The sequence below is a fragment of the Leuciscus leuciscus genome (assembly GCF_965113295.1).
Source record: "Leuciscus leuciscus genome assembly, chromosome: 18".
NCBI lineage: Eukaryota > Metazoa > Chordata > Actinopteri > Cypriniformes > Leuciscidae > Leuciscus > Leuciscus leuciscus.
Window position 1 is genome coordinate 24,462,282 of NC_138742.1, and position 22,575 is coordinate 24,484,856.

The window sequence follows — 22,575 nt, forward strand, 5'->3', positions numbered from 1 at the left end:
ATTCCCTTTAAGAGCAGGCGCGCTTGTTCTATAGCGGATTCCTATTATAACGGCGGATTTGCCAGGCGGTCGCCAGGAGCGGTTCACAGCCGAGGAGACCGACGTTCTCGTCAGGGCCGTAAAACACAGAGAAGTGACATTGGGGATGGAGAAACACACCCAAATTAACTTCGGTTAAACAGGCATATGATAATTTGGGTAAATGTGTAAGCTAGATGTATGCTTTTATAATAAACTATCTATCTATCTATCTATCTATCTATCTATCTATCTATCTATCTATCTATCTATCTATCTATCTATCTATCTATCTATCTATCTATCTATCTATCTATCTATCTATCTATCTATCTATCTATCTATCTGTCTGTCTGTCTGTCTGTCTGTCTGTCTGTCTGTCTGTCTGTCTGTCTCTGTCTGTCTGTCTGTCTGTCTGTCTGTCTGTCTGTCTGTCTATCGTAATAATGTATGTTTTGCAAAAATGAAAACTGCTGCTTCTGTGTAGATGAGAGAATCAAAGTGTATGCGCGTTGTGCACACGCTACATTGATTATGGCCAAGCATGCGCCCTTAAAATAGCATATGAATAACATGCGCAACGCGCCACTGACTTTAGACTAGATTTTTTCGGTCAGTGGCGGAATTGTTTTCTAAACCTGCAAAATAGCATGAGGGAACGTTTGCGCCGGAACACGCCTCCTCTTTGCGCTGAACCGCCCCCGGGAGCGCAAGTGTATTTCTTAGTTAACCGACGTGCGTCTGTGGAGGGAAAAGTCCGCTGTGCGCGGGTGCAAAATAGGAATGATACATGCGTCGCTGTACAAAGTCAATTGCGCTGGGTGCAAGATTTCCAATGAATGTAAACATGAAAATTCAATGCATTTACAGAGCTCGAAATTAACTTTTTTACTTGGTTGCGCTGGTGCTCCCAACTTCAAAAAGTAAGGAGCACCAGTAAAAATGTAGGAGCACCCACCGAATTTGACGTTTAGCTCTGCCAGTAGAGCGGAGCGACCGGCAGCATCTTGGCGATTATAAGCCTTAATAATCAAACCTGATTTGTTTGCCACACACTTGTCCCTGGATTTTTAGTGCTTGGCACTCTCTCTGTATTTAACCAAGCTCTCGCGCTTAAAATAGTTGATTCAGTTGCGAACGCTGTGTTACCTGCAAAACTAGAACGCAATGCACTGAACCATCAGCATAGCGGAGCCACTCGAAATCTTTTAGCCACTCTCTCCGAAAGCTGTACGATTTCTTTTCAGCTGGTGGAGCCACATTAACCACATCACCAACTCCAGGATTATTTGTGACTTTAGGTGACGGCTTTTCAAAAGAAATCCGTCGGCATTCATCTTCTCTCTTATTCAGCCTTTTAAATTTCGCGAGGTAGTCGGCTCCCTGTCACGTGACAACGGAGCGCAGTGAAAGGGAGTGGGAGTGATTGACAGCTAATATTAACCCACCGCGTATCAGCGCACATACTGTAAGGTACACACTGTGCTGTAATTTGCAAACGTTGTGTAGATCGTTTTGTACAGCACCACTGTTTGGTCCCGGACTCGCCAAACTACCCTAAAGCCTATTGAGAGGCTTTATAACCGTGCCTTAAAAATTTTTGATAAAAAGCCCATTCAATTCCATCACTGTTACATTTTAAGTAAACATAAAATCTTACATTTTGTTAATTTTGTTAATCTACATAAAGTTGTTTTTTAAATGTTTGACTGGACTTGCACCTGAGCCACTTTGTACATTTGTGAACAGGCTGGAATCCTCCAGATCAACAAGAGCGGCTACATGTGGAGACTGTAAAGTTCCATTTTGTAAAACATCTTTTTCCCAAAATGTTTTTTCTGTGAAAGGAGCCAATTTGTGGAACTGGCTTCCTACAAATATAAAGACTTTAACTAAACTGTCTAAGCCTGGTTCATACAGCAGCAGCAGTGTGATCAATGCCAAATGAGATGTGTAGCTGGGTGTATGTGAGGTGTGCATCTGTGTGAGTTCGAGTGGATGTGTTTATTTATTATACTTATCTTTATTGGTGCTAACTGGTTTCTGGACATTTCATTGTATTCACTGTAATTTTTTTATTTTTAATTTTATTTCTTCATTATCTTGACTGTTAAAAGCCCTTCTAGGGACAGGTGTTGCGAATTAGCCATGGCTATAAACACTGTGATACATGCATCGGATTGTTCTTTATGTAATAATCGATGTTTATTTTGTATCTGTCCCTTTTCAAAAAAACAACAAATAAAAAATAAAAATAATAAATGAAAACAGGTCGCACCACAACCATTTATTGCACTCACACAAATGCTCCCAAATATATTTTTAGGTCACACAGATTAAATTTCAGGAGCATACGTGACCAAAATGGTCGCAATTTCGAGCCATGATTTATTATTTATTATGAACAATATAATAATCTATGTCAAAAATGGTGTGTCAATCTAGCTGCTGTTAATTTAAAATAAGAAAAAAAGATTAATATGTATTAATTATTTTTAAATGTATAATTTTTAATATTCATTATTATTAATGGTTATTACTATGTGTTTTGAAATATCTGATCTAATTTGTAATTTTGTCCAAACCATATCTTTCTGGCACAGTGAGGATTTTGAACGAGTGACCGCATCAAACTTTCACAGGTCTTTCATACTAACTAAATGAATAAATAAATAAACACCATAATTTATAGGTAGAAAACATTGTAATGAGCAGCAGCTAGCTATTAACTCTTTCCCTGCCAGCGGTTTTGGGAAAAAAGTTGCCAGCCATCGCCATTCCCCCCAGAATATTGTATTGTATTATTATCTGAATATGCAATATATCAAAAGAAAGAAAATGTGGGCAAGTTTCATAAAAAAGCAATATTTTGAGCAAAAATATATTTATTTTTTTGTCGAAGACTACATTCAGATCGATGATCAAAACACAGATGGAGTAGATTGAGTCCATCAACACCCCCAAAGCTTCACAGTCCTATAGCTCTTCCTGGGTCGACATTTCATTCATTTACATTTACATTTATTCATTTAGCTGACGCTTTTTATCCAAAGCGACTTACAATTGCTATATATGTCAGAGGTCGCACGCCTCTGGAGCAACTAGGGGTTAAGTGTCTTGCTCAGGGACACATTGGTGTCTCACAGTGGATTCGAACCCGGGTCTCTCACACCAAAGGCATGTGTCTTATCCACTGCGCCACTACCACCCCTCATTCAGTAACATTAGGCAGTTTTGTATTTATATGCTGTTTAATGTTGATGATCGCGTTATTTTGCATATGCATCTGTTACATATGCTATTGCTTGTGTCTGCTTCTTCTTCGCATGTCTTTGGATCAGGAGATTCTGTACTCTTTCAGAAGATGTGTCATAGCGCCCCCTACCGTATAACAGTGAAAACACAGAAAGCTGTAAATTTCGGTCAATGGCGGGGAAAGAGTTAAAAATAAACCTAAATGCAGTATAGTTATTTTATTCAGTGAATCCTGATATTTTATGAACTGCTTCATTTGAATGAATCAGACTTTCCAGTGCCACATATGAGAGGACTATTCATCAATAACAGTAGACAATTTGCTACACAATTTTAAAAGTTAAGTGACTAATGTTGTTAAGATGGCAGTGTTGCTACTTTTAGCTAGTTACTCCCTAACACTGCCAGTGTTGGTTTTGCATGCAGCCTTAAAATCACACAAGCTCTGGGTGTGTTGAGTTTATGGAATGTATCTGTGAACCACACCTGCTTCTGAGACTTATTTTCAGAAGAACCTGTAGGTTTAGCCATGATCATATATTCCTGCCTTAATCACCATGGGGACACCACAGGATCACTGATTAGGGATCACCGTACTCACGCTAAGGTGTGGCGAAGTCTTTCCCCAGAGCGCTGGCGTCCTGAGGTTACACGGCTTGTTATTGTGAGCAGGTGAACCACTCCAGGAATAATACTCAGAGAGGTGTGCGTCTTTATCCACGAGGGACAGTGATGTTGTTAATGTCATTAGTGGTATAGTAGGTGTGCATGAGAAATAATCCAGAGCAACAGTGCATGGCAACATCTAATCCACAGGAAACTAATTCCCTCAACCCTGAAAGTCCTTTTAAGGCCTTTTTCTGCTCCATGTTACACACACACACACACACACACACACACACACACACACACACACACACACACACACACACACACACACACACACAGATTTTCTGTAACCAGTAGAAACCGCTGTGCTTCCCTACTGTTACTTTTCTAAATGGATCCACTTGCTCTGGGCATGTGGAAGGTGTATTACTTGAAGCACATGTCCGGAATTTATAATGAGTCTTTCATCCGAGCCTGGCCCTTACTGGGGCATTGTTACTGAGTTCTGGCAAACTTGGAACCCATTTTTCTATTCAGTGGGTTTAGACTTACATGTTTTTTCTTCAGTGGCGCTGGGTAAAGAATAATTGTGTGATTTTGAAACATATTTTTAGCACTTCTTCACAAAAGTTGCCAATGCAGAAATATGTAAAAAAGAAAAACGTATAAAAGACAATGATTTGTAATTGAATTGGCAGTGTATTTTCAGTCATATATGGGTTCGGTATGAGTATTTAACAAGTTTACAGACAAGTATGGACATGTATTTCTCCCACGGAATAAAAAAAATAAAAAGGGTACTTACGACTTTATCTGACATCTCAATTGCAAGTTTATATCTTACTATTCTGATAAAATAAATGAAGGCTTTATTTGTTAAAAATAGAGATCACGATTCTCCCACGATTCTGAATTCTGCTATATTTTTAACTAACTTGTCGCCACCTACTGGTGTAACTATGTAATTGATCCAATCTTTATTTGAAACATCATGTTACTATCAAAAGATGATTCACACTTTGTTGATCGTTTACGTAGACATAAGTGTTTATATCCACACTATAAACTTTTATCCAAGTACTTCTACGATCATTTGAATTACTTTAACACAGAAATAATGATACTGTGTGTTTGAAAAGACCGTTTGTGAAGCTGTTTCATACTTGTACATGATAACTGCTCTCTCTGGGTCAGCGGCAGCGCCAATGCAGATCTGAATGTCCGCTGTAATTGTACTTGTCAAAGGTTTAGTTGACGTTCAGGTTAGCCGAATCATTGTCATTTAGGAACAAGATTGTGTGGATGTTTGAATCGAGATCAGGATCTTTTAACAATTCAGAATTATGAGATATAAACTTGAAATTGCAAGAAAAAAGTCAGAATTGCGAGTTTATATCCGGGTGGGTTTATAACTCTGTTTTGACTTTTTTCCTCACAATGGCAAGTTTATGAAACAATGTCAAAGAATTGCAATAATTTTCTTTATTTATATTCTGTGTTGGTATCACTTTTGACACTGTGTTTTAACGTTTATTTCAGTGAAGTGCCTTGCTCATTGTACATGCATTTCTGCATATTTGCTGTTTTTACAAACTGAAGGACATGTCTAAATAATTTTCTGTAGTAATCAACCACATGCCGTAATGCTGTGGATGGAGCTTAAGTTGTATTGAACCTGAAACGTCCCTTTGAGGGGATGCACTGTTCTCGCACCACTGTGGCACTGATCCAGCCAACAGGACCATCAAATGCTCTGTTATCCCAGCAGGGAAACAGAGATTGCCTGCTTCGATTGACAGCATCTCTACAGTATTTCTCCCTTTTTGCACCCTTTCCCCCCCCCTTTTTTTTAGCTCAAAAATACCTGTTCACTTTCCACTTTCATCATATGGAAAGAGCAGCATGACTATGAGGGATCCAGTGATATATTTAAAAAAAAACAGATACAGACAATCTGATAATTATGATAACCAATAACTAATCAATGGCCTATTAAAAGTATATACTATTTTATCTGAACAAATTGAAAATGACTTAAAATGAAAATAAATAGTTTCAAGTGAATTTCTGAATAAAACCACTATAATGTACAGTATGAGCAATGGATATTTATTTTGACATTTGTGACCCTGGACCACAAAACCAGTCTTATGTGTAATTTTTTTTAAATTGAGATTTATACATCATCTGAAAGCTGAATACATAATCTTTCCATTGATGTATGGTTTGTTAGGATAGGACAATATTTGGCCGAGATACAACAATTTGAAAATCTGGAATCTGAGGGTACAGAAAAATCGAAATATTGAGAAAATCGCCTTTAAAATTGTCCATTTCTATTGGCGATTGTGCTGCATCCATTCACAAAAATAAATGTTTTATATATTTAAGGTGGGGAATTTACAAAATATCTTCATGGAACATGATCTTTACTTAATATCCTAATGATTTTTGCCATAAAAGAAAAATCTATAATTTTGACCCATACAATGTTTTGTTGGCTATTGCCACAAATATACCCGTGCAACATAAGACTGGTTTTGTGATCCAGGGTCACATTTACTAAAAGCATTTTAGGATTATTTATATTCTAGTATTAAAGGGATAGTTCACCCGAAAATGAAAATTAGCCCATGTTTTGTTTTTTCAATTTTATTTATAGTACTTTTAGTACTTCCAACTTATTTTATTTCAGTTAGTTGCCGAGGAAAAATGTAATGTTTATTTTTTTACTTTATTTTAGCTTTATTTCAATTGACAAAAATGATTGTTAATAGTTTTATTGTTGTAGTTGACAATAGTAACAGAATTTACCAGTGTTTTTAAATTATTTGTATTTTATCTATATAATTATATAATTATCTAAATATTTTTATATATATATATGCGAATAGTGAATATTCCAGTTCTTCTTGTTTAATGTTCCACAGAAGAAAGGAAATCAAATGGTTTTGGAGTGACATAAGGGTGTGTAAATGATTATCTGTCTCAAGTCCTGCGGATCTTTTGTTTTTAGTTGTTTTTTCTCATTGCACGATTAGTCAAAAATGGCTCACTTAAAGACTGTTGTTCTCTCTTTTTTTAGCTATGCTTATTTAGAATTTAGGTGTAAGCACACATATGAAGGTGTGGAATCATCCTCATTTAGGAAGTCACAAGAAGTAGAGAGAATTAAAGACAGGCAGAGAGACAAAGACAAAAAGAGCTATAGTACGTTGTCGCCTGCCTGACTGACTCGGGGTGTTATCCTGGAGTCTGTTTCACACGTTGTGTTTGTTCTTGCTTTCAAGGCTGCTAGCTGCTCTCACCTCATGCATTATGCATGTAGCCGGACGCTGTTAGACAGGGAACGTGGCAGTAAATGTGATTCAATGAGTTTGTGTGATTCAGTGAGTTCGCCACAGGCACATTTCTGTATGTCGAAATTCCTAAGGGTAGCGATTTCCTTTCAGGTATACGAGTCCATTTTTGGTGTTAATGGACAGAAAAGTGGACACTGGCCCAAGATCGAAATTTTAGAGCTGTTAAGTAATATTTCACGGATCTTATTTGCCACGTAAGTGGATAAAAAGTGATGTTGGAGCTCTAGGGTTGATTCGCCCTCTACAAATCAAATAGCTCCATAAGATGCATTGGGCGCATAAAGATGTTTGAATGGCTATCTGGGGACTGCTGTATAAAATATAGCTGTAATGCAACCCACAATAGGATGGCTGAAAATTTATGTGTGTGTGTGTGAGAGATGTTTTATTCTCATTAGTCTATTGGGTAGCAGATGGTCTGACATTTGTCTGTTACTTGCAAATCAGCACAGATGTTCAACACACAATTAACACATAATTACGGAAATTCATCACCAATTTAATGTGTGTCATAATCAAAGATCTAAATCTTTTGTTTTGTTTTGTATGTTTTGTATCATTTGTATTATAATGTGGAAGCGAACAATACCTTTAAATTGTGCGGCTGGTTGAGTAAGTGTGCTATTACTTTTTTAAATGATTGGCTTATGGATTTTCTCCAGGCAAACAAAAAAAATTACACAGACTTATACCCGAATTAATATTTAAGGTATGTTTACACAACAGCAATGTACTAAAATGGAAACGTTTTTCATTTGCGTTTTTTGCGCACAAATGACAACGTTATCAAAACGGATCTGTGAAAACGACTAAAATCGCTGTGCTAGTGTAGTTGGCGTTGTCACTTTGTAAAGAAACACTACGCTATAGACTGAACACGTAATATACATGCATATGACAACACCGTTTTTACAAATTTGGCTTTTAGTCGATTAAACTGAGACGATAACGGTCTCGTTTTCAAAAACTTGCATTTTCAGGCCCCCAAAACGCTGTTGTCATGTAAATGAACGGCAAACCTGCATAAAAAGTTCTAATTTCTAAAGATTACATTTAACAGTGTTATTAATTATTGTTTATTGCATTATTATTGTTTTAATAGATTCATTTTAATCACGTGAATTTTAGATTACATTTTAGATTACATTACCAATGCTGATAGACAATAATATCTAATATCAACCAATAATTGATATGTTACTGATATATGCATCCTTAATGCCAATGGATGTCTTTGTGACATTATCTATGGGTGAGCGGCACACTGTATACAGTTTTTTTTACTTCACCTGCTATACATTACCTATGGAGAACTTTATTATAGGTATACCCTATATTCAGTTTTCTGTGAGCGAGTGGTGACAAAAAAAAAAATAGAAGGAGAGTGTAGGAAGAGAGCGAAAGCGACAGAAAGCCTGTCACCTCATCATATGCAGAGTTCATTAAGACCTACTTCTGCACATAAAGATGCTTCCTCTCTCCCTGTTCTGTCATCATTAAACTCCATCCTACAGAAGGGCTGGAGAGGTGAAGATGTGTGTGTGTGTGGCTTCACAGCTTCCCCTGGATGTGTGGTTTAAGTAGCCACTGCGACATCACTTCCTAGTTTGCGTGCGTGTGCTTGTCTTTGTGTGACTTTGCCTGCCCCTGTCTGAGCGTGTGCGTGTCCTTGCCTTTCCTCCGCGTGTCCTGATTGATTTATCCTCGGTGGAGGGGCTTTGATGACTCCCTTCTGATCTATTTGGTTGAAAAATAAGAGAAATTGCGCCATTGCTCTTTATACTCGAGTAAAAGAGAGGGAAAATGGGCCACAGGGGGAACTGCGCACATGTACACACATACACACACACTGTTCAGGGCCGAGCATGTGTGCTTTACTGCTGTTGTTGAAAAACTCATTTACTAATGTATGTTTCATCCTTAATGCATTGGTGGAATGTATTTTGTATCCGCATCCCTATTAAAATGCGTATGATGTGATTCCAGACTCCTGTGTATAGAAATGTAGGCTGGATACAGAATGTGTTAATTTAGTCTCAAGACCTCTTCTAACTTTCCAAGCATTGGTGAGCTTTCTGTCATCTGACATCAGCAGTGGTGGTTTTACTTCACCTTGTGCCCTAGATGAGATCAGACTGCTCAATGATGATCTCAAATAGATGTTTATTTAATGAGAGTGGTGGTCTGAATGTTGTTAGTGCCATGCTGTGCTGTTTGAGCTACAGGAACACCATATAATGCCTATGCCAGGGTGCCAGTATGAATAAACCAAAGGTTCACAGCTGAATCCATCATATCTTTCTACATAGAGCATTATTTTACATTACTTATTATGTTATTGTACATCATTTTGTACATAAAAAAACACAAAAAAAACAAACATTTAAAATAAGTAAATGCTGTAGTTTACACATGTTAACAATTGGAACATTATTGTAAAGTGTTATTAACCTTTGATTTGATTTTTTACACCGCATATGACATGGAAACAAGATATTGTGGCCTCTTCATAGCCATGATTGATCTAAAATGAGGGAATGAATAAAAAATAGTTGTGGGAGTTAATTATTAATTCATTGCAACCATATTTTTATTTTTTTTCTTCGACATATGATGTGTCTGGCTCCATAATGTTTCAAACTTAAGACACTTATTTAAAATCTAGTTGTCATTTGTGACTATCCAAAAAACTGTGTCCCTATAAGGGTTCATTACATATTGTCTAATTGTATCTTTCAGAGTGTGCAACAACAAAGTTGTGATATCTATATTGTGAACAACTAACTTTACATATATGTATGTGTATGTATATGTATGTATGTGTATGTATATGTATGTATGTGTATATATATATATATATATATATATATATATATATATATATATATATATATATATATATATATATATATATATATATATATATATATATATATGAAAAGTCTCAAACTGGTTAGCAATTTGAAGCAGACTCAATCAGCAAGTCAATTGTTCAGAAGAGTTTTTAGGAACACCTCACTGAATCGTGAATCATGTCCATTTCAAATGTCCAAATCATGTCCGTTTTTGAATTTGGAACCATTACTTGTAATTAAAGAAATATATTCACAAAGAGTATGCTAGTATGCTGCTGAAAGTTGACACTGTTAAGCTTTCACAGACAGGCTAAAATTTCACAGACAGACTTTCGGTTCTGGGAAAATGGAGGAGAAATATTGATGACTCATCCCTCTCTACAAAGATTTTTGTTCAATCAGATTCCCTCTATAATGAGAACGCAGTGCTCTGTGATATAGACCTTATGCTCCAGAGAAACAAGCGCACAGCCAACTTTAGAATTCTGTGTTTGAACTTCTGTTTTTGCGGTAACTGTATATTTCTATTGCATCGCAGTCGAAGAGTAATTAGCTGGTGAAGTAGATTTACTTATTTTAGTTTACGAAAGTTATCATGAGCATTGCAATGTTTGAAGCGGATGTCATATTTACTATTTTATTTTTGTAATAAATGGTATTCTAAATAAAACGTTCCCAATTTACATTACTGGTTATTGGTTAGCATTGTAAGATCCAATTGTTACTGAATCTATTTAAGAGATGCTTGGCAGTTAGACTGTAAGGACAGTGCAATCAGGCAAAAAATATTATTTAGAAACAACATGATCAATAGCCAATCATATTAATTCTGGATGATAATGGTGATGCTAACTTTCAATTTTGTGTTGTCATGTCTCCTCAGTGTACGTATATGGTTTGTGCATCTCCACTGGTGTCTGGAGAAGAAATCATCTCATCTTTGTTAGGTAAGCAATCAAAGACTCTTCTCCATTGAGTTGTGGTCTCTCCATCTCTGCACAGCTTTCATCCTTTCATCCGAAACAGGAACCATCAAACGGACACTCACAAACTTAGAGTATTTCTAACCGCATTGATAATCTCCTGTCTAGTACAGTCTCTAATGACTTGTAAGGCACCTGTGGGGCGTCTGAGGTCTACTTTTCTCGCTCATTGATGACCATTATTGTGTCTTCAGGCTGTTGCCTGGATACTAGGGCCGTAGAGGTGGCCTTGACCGTGAGGGAAATGAAATGGCCAGTGCTAATGGCTATCGGGAGACAAGCTTCAAAGCCTCCAGGGCCCAATTTGACGAGTGTAAACAGCTTTCTCATAAACATGAAAAACATTGTCTCCTCACAAAACCCTCCTCTACTTCTAAGTGACAAAATTAGGCACAAACAAAACTCTGAGTCTTTTGTAGAATCCAGACCATGATCACAGCGATGAGCTGGAGATGTTGTATTGGTTGAAAGGGACTAGGTATATTTAGCACTGAAGTACTTCACTGCAGTATTTCACGAATTCACACTTGCATATAATCAAATAGAGAAAAATTATTTGATATTTTTATATTTAGTTGTAGTTATTTGTAGATATTTCTATAGCATCGCTGGCGAAGAGTAATTAGCTGGTGAAGTGGATTTACTTATTGTTGAGTAAACGAAAGTTATCATGAGCATTGCAATGTTTGACGTGGATGTCATAACAAATGTCAGTACACTGGGAAGATTTTCATAAATCCGTAAGATCTTACCTTCATGATGTGGAAACACAAACTGGAAGACAGAACACAACAAGCGCAGCGCTGAAAAGGGACGGGGCAACACAAGGTTTATGAAAAAGTAGAAATTCATGGCAGGCTTATAACTAAAGTTTAAAGGCTGTTTAAAAACAACAACGGCAACAAAAGATGAGCCCTTCAGTATGACATGCCCAAACTTCCTTCTTTTAAGACGTGCTAGCAGGTGAAAAGTTCTCAAGCGATTTACTTTTTCTCACTCCTGTTACTGTATTTATCTATCTCACTTAGTTTGTTTCACACATACACGCACACCTGAGTCAGATGGCTGTGAGAAACTTAATCTCTTACCAAAGTTGCCCTCAAGAGGCAATCAGTGTGAATCGCAAAGTGAGAAGAACCATCTTTATTTTAAAACCAAATGTATAAGCATCGCGTAGGTTGGTGACCTGATGTCTCATAAAGTAGGAGGCCTGTGAATTGCTTTAGGCGCACATCACACACTGAATTCGACAGAAAACATGTTGAAAATAGTTCTCCAGTTACCATTTTAGAATTTTTGGTCATTATTAATTGAAATAATCAGCGCAGTAGCCCAGAAATAATTGTTTTGCATCGAGACATTGTCGGTTTGAAATCACAAATCACCATGCGAGCCTGCTTATCTGAACTACACGGCAACCCTTGCGCAGTGTGTAATTTCAACACAGCTAATATAGCTTGACATCTTCCCTGGAAGATCAACACAGATGTGGGCTTGTGTACATGGTTGCCTAAACCCTAATTACCATAATTACACGTATGAGGCACAGTTGCGGTTCTATTGTACAACAACCATTGTAAATGGATGGGAAAATATAGGCTATTTGTTTTAATTCCCTCTTTTAAGATGCTTGCGTTTCTTGAACGGATGGCTGCACAAATCTTCGCCTCTAGTATTAGACCAAAGCCATTATTCAGCCATTAGTCTAAATGAGATAAGCTCTGCTCTTTGTTTTTCGTCTCTGTGCAAACCTTTGCAGAAAAATGGAGGGATCTTTTTGACGAGGCTGTGTTTTACGTCCAATCAGATTGGTTTGAAGGAAGCTGTTCAAAATGGCAAACCATCTGTTCATTCAGATCTTAGTGTAATCATCTTTTTTTTTTTTTTATCTTATTCTGAAGCAGAGGGGAGATGGAGAGAAAGAGGGAAAAATAAATCACTCCATCCATTTGCTCATAACCAGCCTCCCCCTTCTGCATTATTAAACATCAGACCATCTGCTAATATTGATTCTTTATTAAAACAATACATCCCCTAAAGTTAATTGAGCGTTAATAATCTGAATAATGGGCATAATGTTTTTTATTTTTTTGGTTTAGTTCATAAAATTGCATGGCACACTGCACTCTGCGTTCTCACATATGGTAATCCCATTCAGATCTCTGCGGCCGTTATATAAATTTCATAATCTCTTTCATAGTTTATGAAAGCAAGCGGGAGGTTGGCCGGATGCCCTATGGGCTGTTCTGAAACACAGGTTATGAAAATCCAAAAGCCAGGAGGCTTTACAAAGAAGAGAAAACAGACATCTGCAGATGAATTCAGAGCACAAAGTGCTTTGGAGTTGTGTCGAATGTTGCGTTGGTCTGGATTTTGAGCATTTCTGGATTTATGTCAAGTGTCCGTCCTCCAAGATGGTGGCGAGGTAAAGAAACTGAGGAGGAAGAAAGAGAAAAACAAGGGAAGTGGTAGGAAGTCGCTTGAATGACAGGAAGAACTTGAACCGTGTTGCACACCCTGGTAAAGACATCCATCAAAAGATTTAATGCTGTGCTGTTGTTTTTCTAGTCATTGTTTTCTTTTACATAATTTATCAAAAGTCATGTTTAGCCCTGTAAGAGAAGTGACCTTCCCTCAAAACCAGAGGGACATGGAAACAATAGCCCTTTTTTATTTCATGGGCATTCTTGTTTAGTGGGAAACAAACCTACGTATTCAGGTGAAGATCTATATAAAGCAGCTTGCTCTCTGACCCTGATTTCCACCTCAGAGAGGGTTTTTTTTGGTAATTGTTACTCAACTCTTTAAGCAGCCTAAGTGCCTTTTACACTTAACCATTTGAATCACACCAGTGTTTTTACTGTTATACGATAGGGGGTGCATTTTCTGAAAGAGTACAGAATCTCTGGATCAAAACATAGGAAAAAAAGAAGCAGAAACAACTGATAAACGCATTGCTAATGCACGTTTTATGCAATTTTCTCAGCTTTTTGTTCAAAATGAAGAAAAATAGAATGCATGATGATAGAATACAACATATTTTTTGTTTAAAAGCAGAGGCTCTGTTCTTTCTTTTCATATATTGCATTTTCATATATTCATACAACTAAGTACTCTGGGGGCCTTGAAATTTTGTTAAAATGATCAAAAATGCTAGCGGTGATTGGCAAAATATAGACAGAGAGCGAGAGCGAGAGTCATTGATTTTGTCACCTAACTCATTCTTAATGATTTGTCAGTGGGAGACACTAAGCTTTGTCAATAAAAGGCCACACACTGTTCAAGAAATGCCACCGTGGCGACATTCTAGATGATTACCGTGAATCTGTCCCTGCAGAAATGCATTATGGATCAGCCACGTGAGGCTTAATCCTTCTCATGTGTCTCCAGTGTTTGGCAGCTAGTTTAACTACATTTCTCAGTAGTGAGGTGGTAGTATGGTTGTTTTTGAAACCATGTAGCTTTTCAATTTAGCAATTTTGATTATTTAAATTTTTCAATGAATTTGTCACTGGTTATGGTGGGACCAATGTAGGCACGATATGGGCTTGAGATATGGGCCCTACATGGGTTTATCTATGGGTTTCGTGTCGGCCCTATCTAAATTATCCCCAGTATGGGCCTTACATTGGTTTGTCTATGGGTTCCATGGTGGCCCTAAATGAAATAGCCCCAGTATGGGCTCTACATTGGTTTGTCCATTGGTTCCATGTCGTCCCTATCTAAATAAGCCCAGGTATGGGCCATAAATTAGTTCCATGGACACTGAAGCTAAGAAGGGTTGAGCCTGGTTTGTTCCTGGATGAGAGACCTCCTGAGAAAAACTAGGTTGCAGCTGGAAGAGGTGTCCGTGAAGCCAGAAGGGGGTGCTCACCCTGTGGTCTGTGTGGGTCCTAATGCCCCATTACAGTGATGGGGACACAATACTTTAAATAGGTGCTGTCCTTCAGATGTGACGTTAAACTAAGGTCCTGGCTCTCTGTGGTCATTAAAATTCCCATGGCACTTCTCGTAAAGAGTATGGATGTAATCCTGCTGTCCTGGCCAAATTTCCATCATTGCAACTTATCAATCATGGCCTCCTAATAATCCCAGTCCATTGAATTGGCTTGATCACTCTCTCTCCACCTACATGTACAGTATAGCTGGTGTGTGGTGAATGCAGTGGCGTCATTTTACTGTGACTGCCGTCGCATCATCCAAGTGGATGCTGCACACTGGTGTTGGATGAGAAGAGACCGTGGTATGATTGTAAAGCTCTTTGGGTGTTCAACAGTATATAATAAATGCTTCCTATAAATGCTTCCATCCATCCATCCACCCACCCACGTCGACCCTATCTGAATTTGCCCCAATATGGGCCCTAAATAGCTTTATCCATGTGCTCTATGTTGGCCCTATCTGAATCAGCCCATTAGTACGGGCTTAACATTACTTATTTTCTCTGGTACTGCAGGTTATTGGATTCAATGTCCCAGTTACTGTAACAACAGTCATCTTAATACAGTCTAATTACGCTAGTTATCCACTTACATGCATCTGACAGAGTATAACGAGGGGTGATGGCAGGGCCTGACGACATATGGCTAGTCCTAGACCCTGTGTGTTGGTCTTTTTTTGTGTCTCGTCTTGTGTGTGCGCAGTGCCAATTAAGTTTGGAATATTTATTTAACAAATTCTTCTCAGACTGTTCTGTTCATACAGCTTCATATTGACTCGAAGCCCAGGGGTGATAGCGAGAGAAAGAAAGAGTGAGAAAACCGAGACAGGGGAAGTAACTGACAGAGGGCTGCATGAGCAGAATATGCTCTCTGTTGTCAAGGTACTAAATATAAGTCTTTCAAGTGTCTGTGAGTATGTGGGTGTTCATGAGTGTATATGCTCACAGGCAAAAATCTCCCACAAACCCCTTCTTTTACTCTCCTGCTGATAACATAATTGTTTAATAGATTTAAGTAGCGATAAAGGGTCTCGACTGCAGGCTAATGAAGTAGCAAGGAACTTCAGTTAAGTGCCTGTAATCTTCTATGCCTGTTGCAGGAAATGCTAACCTCATCAGAGATTGCACAGATAGGTGTGGGCTACTGTAATGGGTGGCTGATAGGCTGAGTTTAGCAACAATGTGTCTGGGAGTTGGAAAACATTTTTAAATGTAAGGTTACCGTGTCTGTGAATCAATTAACATTTTATGCTAAGTGTGAACTTTTAAGCTTGCTTGATTGGTTCGGAAAATGTTTTATAATGTAGCAAGAACTGTTTTGAAATAACTTGCAATTTGCCCAAAAATGGTGCTGTGTCTTTGTAATGTGTTTTCAATAAGTGTGACCACTGATTTTATTGAGAAATGTTGTGATGAAATCACAATTTTCAATTTGTCTCAAAAGGTATATGGTTGGTATTTTTTGTATTGGATAACTGCAGAATTATATGGTCTAACATGCTATTAGTATTTCATTACAATGTTGTTCTCTATTCTGCGGCATTTACATGCGGCTCCAGTAACATACCGCTGACACGCAAACACACTTCCCATTACTGTGCTGAGCTGTTTGAGGTGGACTTTGCTAGAGATTCATCCAGATTTCATCCCTTAATGTCTTTTTCCTCAGTTCTATTGCTTTCGCTTACTTTCGTCACATCATTTATTTTTCATCATAATGCCTCTGTTCTCCCTCTTAACTGCAAATATTTGGATGGATGGATGAAGTGCTGAAAGAATTTACGGGTGAGCAAATAGATATGTGGAGGAAACGGCACGTGTGCACATGTGCAGCCGAGTGTGTTGTGTTTCCCTGTATTTCACACTTACATCTTTGAATATGATTCCACAAATGGAGAGCAAAAGAGAAAGCTTCAGAATAATATTTTGAGGAAGACATCTCAGGATGGGGAGTTACAGAGAGAGAGATGTGGAAATATTCACACTTACAGTATATCTTAAATGGATGGATGGATGGATGGATGGATGGATGGATGGATGGATGGATGGATGGATGGATGGATGGATGGATGGACGGACGGACAGATAGACAGAAAGACAGATATTTTACACTTGTTTTATCCTGCTTTTTATTCACTCACAGAAGCGCATATGGAATCGAGGAGGGGAAAAGTGTGCAAATTATTCTGGGTTGGGCTGCTAAAAAACCGAGACCTTTAAATTGCCATTTGAAGTGCTCTCTTGCCATCCAGGAGAGAGTGATTGTGAAATCTAAGCAATGAACTGACCCAAAGCATAACGGCACGGCGGAGAATGAGATGTAATTATGGCTAGGCAATTTGCCGTGGTTAATGTGGGCCTCGGGCACAGGGGTGAGGGAGAGAGGGATGATGGGTAACAGGATGTGATCATAGCTTTGTGTCATGCAGGGGTCATAGAGTAGGCAGTGGCTGAATCACAGAGAGAGAGAGAGAGAGAGAGAGATTGCTGTGTGTGCACCTGTTAAGATTATTGAGCTCTTGTGTAACACCTCTCTATCTGTCCTGGTTCTTGTACTGTTAATCTTTCAGGTCAGACGTGAGAGTTCAGATCTAGCCCAACAGATCGCTGGAACAATGACAAAAAAAAGAGGATCACAACCGTTTTACCATTAGTTACATTCACCAAAATGTGAATTATGGGTATTAAATATAAACCCTTTCACCTCTTAATCTTGTGAATCTCACAGATAGCACAGCTCTTGTTTTATACAGAGCGATAAAACAAATCTTATCCCAGTTAAAAGAGGACTTAGTCTAAGCGCTACAGTCTCTCTTCATTTCCAATAAAACATGCTAGATTTCTGTGAACTGAGTGTAATCTCATGTGAAACATCATTGTGCTCCAGAATGCTTATATCACAGCAACATGTCACATTGTTTGCTTATTCTGAGACAGTAGGAAGGTTGTGGGCAGTTTGTGGGATAAAGAGAGTGTTTAGAGAAAATAGTTTGTACATGTTACTTTTTTAAATGGAAGGGAAAAACTAAATCTGTGTTTGAAATGGAATCCTAGCTAGTATTTAAAGTAGTTTGTAATATGCAGCAATACATGTTTGTCACATGAACTCTAGTTAGAAACTCAACAATACATTTGGGGGAAATTTGAGATTTTTATTTCAATTTAATGTGAAGTAGCTAAAAAAAGTACTTTTATTCAGCAAATATGCATTAAATTGTTCGAATAAAGGCTGCTTTTTAGAACTTTCCATTCATCAGAGAATCCTGAAAAACATTGTCATGGTTTTCCACAAAAATATTAAGCAGCACAACTGTTTTCAACATTGATGTTAATAAGAAATGTTTCTTGAGCAGCAAATCATCATATTGAATGAGTTCTGAAGGATCATGTGACATTGACGACTGGAGTAATGATGCTGAACATTTTTCTTTACCATCACAGGAATAAATTACATTTTAAAATAGAAAAGAGTTCTTTTAAATTGAAATAATATTTAGGGGCCAAGCCCCGAAGGGGATAGCCCCTATTGTAATTGTTAGTTTTCTTCTTATCATTATTATTATTATTATTATTATTTTTCCTGAATGGGAGTCAATGGCAGCCCTATCAACGGAACATAGGAAAATGATGAAATTTGGTACACTTGTAGTGATGGTAGTGAATAGTAATTGGACCTATTTTTGAGCCTCTAGGACCAACTCTATAGCGCCACCACCAGTTCAAAAATTCAACATTGAAATGGTTATAACTTTAGAACCCTTTGATCTAGAAAATGAAACTTAGTACACCTGATTCCTCTCATCATGGTGATCACAACCAATACCTTACATTAAGAATCCACCCATTACAGTAGTGGCCATTTTAAAAAGTACAGTATGCAGTTTTTTCGCTACTCCTCCTTCAAAATTGGTCTGAGCCGCAGAGAAGTGAGTGAACAGATTTTTTTTATTCATCTTTGTTCTAAAGTTATGTCGCAAACTTAACAAGGTCGACCCAAAATTGGTTCAGAAGCTATAGCTCGGCCAAACTTTGATCAATCGAAACAAAAATTGGTACGCTTCATCGGAGCCATGGCCTGAGGGTCCATGCCAAAGTTGGGAACAGCGCCACCTACAGGTCATGAGATCTGGAAAATGGCTATTTTGGTCAATAACTTTTGAACAGTTTGTCAGAAAATGTGTCACAAATGTGGTATCTATGGATTCCTTGTGTCATGCCGAATCCGTGGATACCGTATTACCCGAGATTGGATGAACCATGTGTCCGCCATTTAGAATTTTGTCATAAATTGCAATATCTTTTAAACTATTTGACATATCAGCACAAAATTTGGTAGGGATGATCGACACCATGTCCTGAAGGTACCTGTGAAGTTTGCGTTCCTTGGTTTATGCCGATTCCGACAATATCTCATATGTCATTTTCCAACAATATGACTGTCCGCCATATTGAAACAAATGATAAACAGTTTTTTCACTACTCCTCCTACAAATTTTGCCCAATTTTGTCCAAACTATTATCAGATGATCTATGGACTGAGCCGCACAGAACTGAGTGAACAGATTTTTGATAGTTGCCACCGTTCCCGAGATATTCCTCTCTGAAGTTGACCTAGCCTGTGTTTGTTGTCTTATGCTAGTTAGCTTAGCACACTAATTGGTTAGTATGCTAACCAGTTGACATTCTTTCTAATGTGGGTCTTCAGCTATCAAGTTAACCATAAGCTACATTAGCATAGCATGCTAATCTGGTTAACATGTTATTGGACTTTTTTTAGAACTCATTTTCACACTCAAACCTTGAAACTATTGAATTTCGGAAGCTGTGAAAATGCATGTCTGCCAAGTGGTGCAATGAGATGAGTGATTGACTCCTGACCCATAGATAGTGGGTTCGAGTCCTGTGTTGTGCAACTTTAAAGTTATGTATAAAGTTGTCATTTAAATTCCTTTATTATCCGGGTAAGAGCTGTACTAATCTTTCTTACTCTTGGATTAGAAATAAGTGTGTGTTTTTTTTACTTCATTCTGTGTTCATTCTCATCAGACCTTCTGTTCATGTTGATTTCATCCTATCTGTAATTCTGAATCTATCTGTTCTTCATGTACATTCAATTTCTGCTGTTTTTGTTCTTCCGGCTCTGCACTGCTGTTGGTGCTTAAATGCTTGCTGCGCTGCTGTGCTTAAAGGTCTTGATGAGCTGCTGTGCTTGCTGTACTTGCTGTACTGGCTGTACTTGTAGCTTGCTGTACGTAGCTTGCTGTAGGCCTACTTGTTCTGCTTGCGGTGCTTTCAAGGGCTTGGCCCCGGATTGCTGCTTGCAGCTATATTTTATAATATTACTGTTAGTGTATTGTTGTCAAATAAATTCAGCCTTGGTGAGCATAAAAGGCTTCTTTCAAAAACATAAAAAAATCTCAATCCTTTGAAAGTTGAGCACATTGAGGCATTATCCTACATTAATCCGGATACGTTTGAAAACTATGTTTTCGTTTAAAAACGCTCTCCGTCCACACTAGCGTCTTCAGTCGTTTTCCGACATTTCAGTGTGGATGAGAAACTTTGGGAAAACGCCTGAAAACTCTTAATTCACCTTACTGCGTGTGCGTAAAACCTCACAAAAGCTCACTGAGATGATAACGTTATCGCGCAATTCTTCTGACAGGATAATTTTATTTAGCAAAATATCTCACCATTCACTGATGCGTCCAGGTTGCACTCAGTCACCATATGTTTGGTCTAAAACGCAAAAAAGCTTTGTTTTCATTAATATAAACACTGTCTCAGTGTGGACGGAAGGCCAAAACTGAGAGAAAAAGATGTGTTTTCAAACGAAAACGTATTAGTGTGGACAAGGCCTGAATTATGAGGCAGTGTCCCACACGAGTGTGCGCTGCTGTTTTGCTCTGCATTTTGAATAATATACTGTAGTGTATCATGCGGCATTTCATGCACACAGAAAATCTGCATGCACTGTCCATGTTAATGTTTGCAAAGAGCACACTACTAAAGTAGAACAGAGAACACTCGTATAAGAATGAAAGCGGAGGAATCATATAAATCTTTTCATCTTTCAAGCCACACTTCTCCCTCTCTCCCTCTCTCCCTCTCTCTCTTTTCTTCCAGACTGTGATATAATTACACAATCTGTCCTGCCAAAATGGGGCATTATTTTCCGGGTTATAGCTACCTGATCCTGAAGGGAAAAAGTGTGTGTGTGTGTGTGTGTGTGTGTCTTATAGGCAGACTATAGCCAGTTCTTGCCATATTGGGCTAGAAGCACTACACACAGACACACACAATCTTATATGAGCTCATATGATACCTGCACCACACTCTTGTATTAAAAGCTTGATGCTATTATGGCTTTTATATTTGAATTGAGTCATTCACTCTGCCTTTTAAAAATCAAAAGAGAAAATAAACAGCAGTACAAAAATACCTTGAAATATGAGATCAAATATTGTTATTAAATGTTGTTGAGATGCTCAAGTGTGGCATGAATGTGAGGTAGTGTAATTGTGCTCTGATTGGCTGATTCCTCTCTCAGTTGAGCCTTTCCTCCTCGTTTCAGAAGTCCAGTGCATGATACTGCTCTTAAATTCATCCTGCAAACTGTAGAGTGGGATGTTGGGAAATGTTTGTATCAGTCATCGTGTTATTGTGTATGTTGTGTTCAAGACCTTGTTTCTCTGCTCGTAGTACAGCTTGGCACGTCTCCCATGAGGTGTGATTGTGTTCTTGAATGCCTGAGTGACCTTACAGTTACACATATACACACACATGAGTGTCCCCTGCTTCTGTGTGTCAGATCTGCTCGGTTTCCCGTGCCTTCCTGACACATACTCACAACATTTACAGCACTATAGCATAATCACACATACATATTATTTTGTGTTTTATTTATTTATTTTAGTCTTGTTTTGTTTTTGTTTGCTTTGTATGATTTTTTGTTTGTTTGTTTTTGATTTACGTTGCTTTGTTTTCTATTTTGTTTTTGTTGTTTGTTTTTGTTTGCTATGTATGATTTGTTTGTTTGTTTTGTATGAATATGTTTTGTTGTTTGTTTTTGTTTTGCATTGCTTTGTTTTCTGTTTTGTATTATTTTGTTGTTGTGTGTTTTGCTTTCTGTTTTGGTATGGCTTTGTTGTGTTTTTTTTGTTTAGTTTTTTGTTTGCTTTGTGTGTTTTTTTGTTTTTTGTTAGTTTGTTTTGTATGAATTTGTTTTTGTTTTTTGTTTTTGCTTTGCTTTGTTTTCAGTTTTGTTTTTGTTGTGTTTGTTTTTATTTGCTTTGTATGATTTTGTTGTTGTGTGTTTTGCTTTGTTTTCTGTTTTGGCATGGTTTTGTTTGTTTTGTTTTTTCTTTGCTTTATATGATTTATTTTAATTTTATTTTTTATGAATTTGTTTTGTTTTTTGTTTTTGCTTTGCTTTGTTTTCTGTTTGTTTTGGTTTGTATGAATTTGTTTTGTTTTCTGTTTTGGTTTAGGCTGATTTTTGTTGTTTGTTTTGTAAGGTTTTGCATTTTGTTTTGTTTTGTTTTTATGCTGTT

The 22,575-nt window shown here is 37.7% G+C and overlaps 1 protein-coding gene across 7 annotated transcripts in view; it reads left to right on the plus strand.

Moving 5' to 3' along the window:
* sulf2b (sulfatase 2b) overlaps positions 1–22,575 on the plus strand; it is a 141,155-nt gene that overhangs the window by 39,696 nt on the left and 78,884 nt on the right. For 5 of the 7 annotated variants that reach the window (XM_082145041.1, XM_082145042.1, XM_082145037.1 and 2 more), the window contains one exon: positions 10,983–11,046. The exons of the other annotated variants lie outside the window; for them this stretch is intronic. The gene's annotated coding sequence lies outside the window, so the exon portion shown is untranslated. The remainder of the gene's footprint in view (positions 1–10,982; positions 11,047–22,575) is intronic. 7 annotated transcript variants of the gene reach the window in all.